Source organism: Globicephala melas, chromosome 5, assembly GCF_963455315.2.
Source record: "Globicephala melas chromosome 5, mGloMel1.2, whole genome shotgun sequence".
Lineage (NCBI taxonomy): Eukaryota > Metazoa > Chordata > Mammalia > Artiodactyla > Delphinidae > Globicephala > Globicephala melas.
This window is the reverse complement of record NC_083318.1, coordinates 37,388,736-37,398,189: the sequence shown is the minus strand read 5'-3', so window position 1 is coordinate 37,398,189 and position 9,454 is coordinate 37,388,736.

The following is a 9,454-nucleotide window of genomic DNA, read 5'->3' as shown; positions in this document are numbered from 1 at the left end:
GCTCTGGACGCGCAGGCTCAGCAGCCATGGCTCACGGGCCCAGCCGCTCCGAGGCATGTGGGATCTTCCTGGATCGGGGCACGAACCCGTGTCCCCTGCATCGGCAGGCGGACTCTCAAGCACTGCGCCACAAGGGAAGCCCCTGTTTTGCTTTTTAACATCTTTATTGGAGTATAACTGCTTTACAGTGGTGTGCTTTATAACAAAGTGAATCAGCTATACATATACCTACGTCCCCATATCTGTGGTGCTTTGTTGTGTTGCTGAGGGGAACTGAGGAGGTGAGTTTCAACCTAGGGAGGGGGTGAGGTCTGAGAGGATCTGCACATCGGGCGGGCAGGTCTTGAAGTTCATTGGGAGGGACCTGCAAAGGCAGGGCTGCTTCTGGTCCCAAATCCCAGTGTCTTTCTCAGTCCATCTTGCCCTTAGGCACAGCCTGACTTGCTCGGGAGCTTTTCTTCTCTCAACCCAGCTCCATCCCACCCTTGGGAACTACCCAACCAGGAGACAGAGAAGCTCCCTAACAGGCCCTCAGTCTCTTCTCATGGGTGTGCAAGACACACACAAAAAACACACATGCACACAGACATACACATGCACACACACAAACACACGCATACGCACACATGAACACCCATGCACACGCACATGCACAATTCACACACAGATGCACACACACATATACACAGATGGGCTCCTGCACACACAATACCCACGCACACACAGCCACCGTGTCACGAGCCCGCTGACACAATGGTAGAGTGGGTGACTCCTTGGGCTTGAGTCTCTGCCCTGCCACGCCTTGAACAGGTCTCGGTTCCCCATCTGCAAAAGGCCTCTAACCACAGTACCTACACATACGTTCACTGCAAGTATGGTATTTAAATAAGTCGATGTATGTAAAGTCTTGATACAGTGCCTGTCGTGTAAATGCTATAAAAGAGTTAGCAATTAAGATCGTTATGCCTCAGAATCATTCTGTCCCCACCCGAACTGCCAATGCACCAACCACTTTGTGACCCGATCTCACCACCCCCGCTTTTTGTGATATAATTCACGTACCATAAAGCTCACCATTTTAAAGCATACAACTCACTGGTTTTCAGAACATCCACAGAGTGGTGCAACTATTACCACTCTCTAATTCTGGAATATTCTTACCATGGCAAAAAAGAAACCCTATTCTGTTAGCAGTCACCTTCCGTTTCCTCTCCCCCGCTCCCCCATCCCCCAGCAACCACTAATCTATTTTCTATCTGTGTGAATTTGCCTATTCTGCACATTCCATACCAATCATACAATATGCGGTCTTTCGTGACCCATTTCTTTCACTCCGCATAATGTATTCAAAGTTCATCCATGCTGTAGCACGCATCAGTATTTTATTCCTTTTTTTTTTTTTTTGGCCATGCCACCCGGCTTGTGGGATCTTAGTTCCCTGACCAGGGGTTGAACCCTGGCCCTCAGCAGTGAAAGCCTGAAGTCCTAAACACTGGACCGCCAAGGAATTCCCAGCGCGTCATTCCTTTTAATGAGTAATTGTTCATTGTATGGAGAGACCTCATTTTGTTTAGCCTTTCATCAGTTGAGCCCACTCTTCGGCTTTTATGATTCATGTTGGAATGAACATTTGTGTACTCATTTTTGTGTGAACATGTGTTGGGTGCATTCCTAGGAGTGGAATTGCTGGACCCTACGTTCATTCTACGTTTGACTTTCGGAGGAACCGCCATGCTGTTTTCCACGGTAGCTGGATCCTTTTACATTCCCATCAACAGTGTAGGAGGGTTCCGATTTCTTCACATCCTTGTAGACACTAATTATTGTCTCTTGTTGTTGTTATAGCCATCCCCCAACCATCTCTGTGTCTCTCCCTCCTCTCCTTCTCCATGACCTCGTGCCCATTCCTCCTTCACCTTCTGCGTGGCCCATGGTACCACTGAGGGTTTCTAATTTCAGGGCAGACTGCCTCAGGATCGCATTTTCCCAGGTGCCCCATGATGAACCTCTGCGTTTGCCCAAGTACCTGCAAAGGCTTCTGAGCTGCCCGTCACCCGGCAAACATGTTGGAAAGTGCTCACCCCCTTGTCTGTCCCTCAGTTTCCCCAACTGTAAAATGAGATATTGGATTAGATTAGCGTCTCAAACTCAAGTGCCTACAGGGGCCAAACAGGCAGGGTAACACAGGTGTAAGGCGGATGGGGGCATGGGCGGGGGGGGGGGGGGTGGGCAGCCATTATCCCTATGCAGCTGATTTTTGCCACATAGGAATATCTCTATTCTTAGATCCCCCAATTTTTCAAAAGAAGGCAGGAAATCTGGACGTTTTGTGCAATCTCCTGGTTTTTCAATATTTCCAATGCAAGCAATTTATTTTAAAGTGCAAACGGGCAAAACCTATCTGTGTATCTAGCCTAGCCCAGCCTGCAGAATTCCAGTTTGCAAACCTGGAAGCAATGATTCTGAAACCTGTGTGTGCATGGGAATCACCTGCAGGGCTTGTTAAACCAGAGTCTCTGATCCAGCAGGTCGGTGTGGAGCCTGAGAATGTGCACGTCTAACCAGTTCCCAGGCAAGACTGCTGCCGCTGGTCTGGGAGCCCCACCTTGAGAATCACAGCCCTGGACTAACTCCAAGTTGCATCCCAGCTCTGAAATGCAGGTTCGTGATTCTAGACCCCAGAGTGTGGGCTCTCCTCTCAAGGGGAGGAAGCACCACGTCGTGGACGGGGCTCTGGACAGGAGTTAGCAGGCTCCTGTGATGACCACCCAGCTAAGATGGCAGCGTGGAGCAGGTACCCTCCGCTCTACCAAGCTTTAATCGTGGAAATTCATGCTTGTGAAATGCTCTGAAAACACTAAAGGGCTATTTAAAGAAACGCATATGATGTCAAAATATGCACTGGTTTAAGATTTAAAAAATGTAAAAACATTAAGGAAGTTATTTGGGCTGAAGAGTTTCTGTGTTAGTTTCCCAGGGCTGTTGTAACAAATGACCAAAAACTGGGGGGTGGGCTTAAAACAAGAGAAATGCACTCTCTCCCTGTTCTGGAGGCCAGAAGTTCAAAATCAAGGTGTCAGCAGGGCGTGCTCCCTCTGAAGGCGCCAGGGGAGGATCTGCTGCATGCCTCTCTCCTAGTTTCCAGGGGCTAGTGGCAATCCTCAGCGTTGTAGCTTGAAGCTACATCTCTCTGCGCCATGGCCTCTGTCATTATCTGGACTTTTCTTCTGTATGTCGCTCTGTGTCCCCTCCTCTTTTGTAAGGACACTGGTCATTGGATTTAGGGCCCATCCTATATCCAGGGTGATTTCGTCCCAAGCCTCAACCAATTATATCTGCAAAGACCCCATTTCCAAGAAAGGTCACATTCTGAGGTTCCCGGTGGACATGAATTTTTAGGGAACACCGTTCAACCCACGGCAGCCCCCTTTCTCCTTTTTCTGATTTAGTCTAATAAATTTGGTGATTTGGATATTTTGCTCACAGCAGGTTGGAAAGAGGTAATGGGGTGACTGGTGAGGATGGTTACCGGCAGCCCCCTGAGGGGATGGAGACCACAGAGACGTCAATGAATAAGCACTAACGAAGCCCCTGGAGCCTGGGGACACTCAGTGTGGGAGGGTCCCTGGCAATGTGCTTCCTGTTCAGCTCCTGCAGAAAGCTGACCCCATTCTTCAAGAAAGGGTAAGATTCTTTTCAACATCCTTTGTTTTGGAAGACAGGGCAACATACCTTGCACCACGTTAGAATAACTGTGGTCCAAAATGAGGAAAATTTCAATCTTCGGGAAAACCCACCCCCATTCCCCTGCTGGACCAGAGACATAGGGGAGCCTGCCCGACAGAGAAAAGGTTATAAATTATGGATGTAAGAAAAAAAATCATGCCACGGCCAGGAGTCCTAGCTCAGCTCAGGGCCTGTGGATCAGCCATGTGCTAATTTCGCTGGGCTGCAACTAACCAAATCCCAGCCCCAGCCTCAGGAAAGGATACATTCCGGATAGAACAGCCCCTTTAGGTCATAGCTGAGCTGCCTGCAATGCAGTTGAGCCTTGTGCTGTGTAGTCTCCAGCACACTCCTGGGATGCTGTGAATCTTAGACACTCTCCCAGGGACCCTGGCTCCACAGAGCGTGGAATGTATTGCACTCATCCATCTGTGGGCTTTTTAAAAATTCAATAATTAATTCCACCATACGGTGCTATTACTGTTATTAGGATTTGGCCTTTCTCTGCTTCTTTACTTTGGCAAAGGGCTTTTATAATCATTTACCAGCTAAATAATTTAACACGTGTTATTGTTACAGGCTGGAAACCTGGTTCTTAGCTGGTGCTGGGTGATGTGAAAATGCTTCTGAACTGAGCAGGGTAAAAGCTGGATGGAATTAGATGGCCCTGGTAATTTATTCCCCAGGTCGTGTGCAGTACCTTGCTAGACCTCAACATGCTCTCCGTAATTTGGGTTCTGATTCATACTGGGCCATTCTTTTTTTTTGGCTGCGTTGGGTCTTCGTTGCTGTGCGCGGGCTTTCTCTGGTTGCAGCGAGCGGGTGTCGTTGCGGTGTGCGGGCTTCTCACTGCGGTGGCTTCTCTTGTTGCGGAGCATGGGCTCTAGACTCGCGGGCTTCAGTAGTCGTAGCACGCAGGCTCAGTAGTTGTGGCGCACGGGCTTAGTTGCTCCGCGGCAGGTGGGATCTTCCTGGACCAGGGTTCGAACCCGTGTCCCCTGCATTGGCAGGCGGATTCTTAACCACTGCGCCACCAGGGAAGCCCCATCCTGGGCCATTCTTGTCATGGGAGAGTGAACCAAATGGGGTGGGTGTGGCTTTGAAGCTGGAGGGGAATTAAGTTATGGTTCTAGCCCAACCCCCTCATTTTATGTAAGGGGAAACTGAGGCCCAGGTGGGCTGGTGCTTTGCCTAAGGCCACGTTGCTAGTATGACTCCAACGGGTGGCATAAACTCAGGACCAGAGTTTAGGGTATTCAGATTTAGGGTATTCCCCCTGCCCCGTTTCTGGTCCTAAGTGGAACTTGGAGGAAGGGAGGGAGGGGGAAGCAGAGGCAGCTGGGTTCTCCCATCAGAGGGCAAGAGCATCTGGCCGGGGCTTGGAGCAGAGGGAGGGAGCTGCAGTGTTGATCGGGAATCTACACTTTCACTAGGTTCTTGAGATGTCCTGATGTTCTTCTACCTACATGCCTTCTGAGCATTGTCTTAAGGGGTATATCTCATCTCAGCCTCAGTGGTGTCCTCTGAGAGATGGATTAATAGGACTTCACACAGTGGTTAGAGGGGATTGATAGTCAGTGCCTAGAGAGCACTTATCAGCATTCACTGCCCATTAGCTATTGTTGGTACAGTCTTTCTACCTATTATTATGGTTCCTTTATCTGTAAAATGGGTATAACAATGCCTGCCCCCTACCACTTCGGAATTTTTGTGAAGCTAAAAAGAGAAAGAAAATGGCAGAGAAAGTATTTCATTCTCCTCCTCATCTAGTTCTTCACCCAGGATGGGGGGTAGGGCAGTGGGTAGGGGTCTTCCTGGAGGCTCCAGAGAGTGTCCAGGCAGGAGCAAAAAATGCTCTTCCTCGGCATTTGTATCGGTCAAGATGCCAAGAGGAGGGCTTCCCTGGTGGCGCAGTGGTTGAGAGTCCGCCTGCCGATGCAGGGGACACAGGTTCGTGCCCCGGTCCGGGAAGATCCCACATGCCGCAGAGCGGCTGGGCCTGTGACCCATGGCCACTGAGCCTGCGCGTCTGGAGCCTGTGCTCCGCAACGGGAGAGGCCACAACAGTGAGAGGCCCGCGTACCGCAAAAAAAAAAAAAAAAAAAGGTGCCAAGAGGTAGCAGGTGGCCCACTAAATGGGATTGTTTGAGGAGGGATGTGACCAGGGGCCCAGAAGATGTGGCCCTGTAGCCGGAGTGAGCACTGGGGGGGCTGTGACTACTCCTGGGTCAGCAGGGAGGCAGGCAGAGGGGCCTGGGCTCCTCCTGAGTGACCTTCTTCAAGGGATACTTAAGAGATGTGGCCCACCTTCTTCAGGGCCAGCCTGAGGGGGCTGGGACACAGGACCCTATTGGCCAGAGGGCACTGAAGTAAGCCATGGTCTCTGCAGGCCCAGACAGAGAGTGGGGAGGCGGGAGCGGGTCTGCAGGGGACCCAGCACAGCACCATTGGTGCCCCCTGCGCAGAAGGGGTGCCTGGGAGGCAAAGTGCAAGGGGTGGGAGCTCACCTGGTCTGTGAGTTCACCACCATGGCTCCCTTGGGGGCTGACCCGCTGAAAGCCCCAGGGACAGGTTCTACACCCTACTCCTGGCTGGCCTCAGCTTCCCTGGATGTAAAATGTAAAACGAGGGTGTGGAACTAGAGGATTATTCAACCTCTGGAAAACCCTTGATCCCAAGATGCGTGGTAATTTGATCTGCATTTCCTCCCCAGGCAGGACGGTGGAGATGTATCTTCTGAACTTGAACCCTCCTCCCCACTGCCCACCCCCCGCCCCCCCGCCCCCCCCTCCCCCACCACCCCCGGCCCTGCCAAGTAAAGGGAAACTATTGGATGTTCTCCTTGGAACCGCACAGCACATGCTGCTCCCCTGCCCTCAGCCTCTTCTGTCGGATAGAGGGAGGTGGTGTCACTCCTCCCTCCCCCTCCCTCCCTGCTGACATGGAAAACCTTGGGGTCAAGAAATATTCTTTTAGGTTCCTTCCGCCGGGCAGTGACGTTCCTTGTCCTGAATATTTTTCTACTCTACCGTCCTTGATTTTAGGGCTGGACAGGTTTGAACGTTTGAAAGCAGCCTGCGTTGTGCAAACCATAGGAATTTGGAGCTACCAGCATCTTGGAGACAATTACCCAACCAAAAAATTCAACTTCTGCTGACTTTACGTGCACCAATCGCCCAGAATGGCAATGCTCTGACCGCAAATCCAAAAATGGGACTCCAATGGGAAGGATTTTAAAAATCATCTTTTCTTATATCCCAAATCTTGGAGCTCAGAAAAGGAAACCTTTGTGATCACTCCCGTCATTTTGTAGACGAGAAAACTGAGGTCCCGAGAGAGCCACTCCCCAGAGCCCTGTGTCTTTCTTGCTCACAACCCCTGACCCCCACAACCCCGCCAAGGTCAAGGGCCTCACGGCCAAAGCGAGGTTGATCTTAGAAACATTTGGGGAAAATTAGGAACTGCTGACTGGTTCGTTAAGACTACAGGCAGCAACGAGCAACCCACCCCCCAACTCCCCCCCGCAAGACTCCTAAAACCCCCAATACACATACAGTTCTGTTTAAAAATGTAAGAGCTCACCAAATGACTTGGAGCCCCATAATCCTGTTTATTTAGTTTCTGCAAATACAAAGAAAGGGATAAAAGTATCGCTCATTCATTTCTTAACCATTTACTGAGTCCCTAATGTGCGCAGAGGGTTAGGGACTACAAAGGTAAATGGAACACTAAAATCATAAAAATCACTGTATTTATGATTTTGTCTACACATCATACATTTTAAAATAAGGTTTGGCATTTTCCAGAAATGAGCATTTGCAGCAGGGTTAAACCTAGGAAGAATGCCTCAGTGATGCTATGGGCCACCTTGCCTTCAGCTTGAATTAGACCGTGAATTTTCTCACTACACACTTGAACTTGGCTTTACAAACCTGACATTTCAATGTCTGAATCTACTGTGAACGTAAGATGAGTGGATGCCTACTCCATTTAACGTACGGTTCCTGTGTACTCGCTGTGCACCAGGCCCTGTTCTAGGCACGGGGGATGCAGAAAGGAAAAATATTTATTTTGCCAGAATTTGCTCCTGTGCTGGGGATCAGGCTGGTTATGGGGAAGCCTGCCGGGTGAGCCCAGAGGCTGGCCCGCCTCTGCCCGGCACTGTGTGGCCTGGGACTAGGAATTTACTTCCCTGAGCTACAAAGAAGCTCCTCAGGACCTGGGGAGGATCTCCTTAGTCACTCTGAGCACTAACCCTACACTCGTGACCTGCCTTACCACCTCCTCCTGGCCTCAACATCACTACCAAGAAGACACTGCAGGGTACCTAATTAGAGGTCGAAGCCATCATAAGAGGCAAAGCAGGCACTGTGTTTTGTTTTTAGTATCATAATAGCTCATTTGAGTCTCACAACACTGTGATGGAGGTATTATTATTATTCCTTCCATTTTATAAGTGGGGGAACTGAGGCACAGAGAAGTTAAGCAACTTGTCCAAAGTCACACAGCTAGAAGCGGGAGAGAGGACTGGAAATCAGACTGTGTCACACTGCCTCCTGCCGTGGCAGCCTGGGCTCTGACCAGTGGGACAAAGAAGGTCGCCGAGAGGCTAGGAAGTGGAAATGACAGGGTCTTGAGTGTTGGGGAGCAGCAGTTGGCTGCCCTGCCCGGTGGAAGGTGGACGGGGCAGTGGTTACTGCACTCATCTGCACAGTGATGGATCTGTCCCTAGAAAGGGATCATAACCCTAGAAATGTCCTTTAAAGAGACATCTAGAAAAACCAAATCCATGTCAAAAATCCTGTGAATCTCTAGGAGTTACAGGTTGCTGGTGCTAGGATGAAACTGGGGTCTGAGGGAAGAGCATAGTGTATTTCACACAGATTTCACTCTGTGGACACTGTAAAAATACCTTAAATCAGTTTGTCCCACAACACAGCTTCACTGGTCCCCAGTTCTGTGACTGTGGCCTCTTCAACCTCATCTCTAGCCAAGACCCTACCCTGCCTCTCCCAGAACCATCTACAACCCTGAGTTCCCCAAATCACTGCACCCTTGCAGGTTTGACGCTTGTGGTGAGCTCAGTGGTGGTCCCCCCAGAGATGTCCAGATCTAGCCCTCGGAATCTGTGAATATTGTCTTATAGGGCAAATGATGTGATTACAGATTTTTTTCTTAAACATTTTTTATTTCTTTAATGTATATATATATTTATTTATTTTTGGCTGTGTTGGGTCTTCGTTGCTGCACGCAGGCTTTCTCTAGTTGTGGTGAGCTGGGGGCTACTCTTCATTGTGGTGCGCAGGCTTCTCATTGCGGTGGCTTCTCTTGTTGCGGAGCACGGGTTCTACGCACACGGGCTTCAGTAGTTGTGGCACAAGGGCTCAGTAGTTGTGGCTCGTGGGCTCTAGAGCGCAGGCTCAGTAGTTGTGGCGCATGGGCTTAGTTGCTCCGCGGCATGGGGGATCTTACCAGACCAGGGCTCGAACCTGTGTCCCCTGCATTGGCAAGCGGATTCTTAACCACTGTGCCACCAGGGAAGCCCCGTGATTACAGATTTTGAGAGAACATTATCCTGGGTCATCCCAGTGGCCCCAAAATCCAATGACAAATGCCCTTATAGGAGACACAGAGGAGAGGAGGGGGCAGGGCGATCACGGAGGCAGAGACTGGAGGGATGCGGCCACAAGCCTAGCAAAGCCTGGCGCCACCGGAAGCTGGCAGAGGC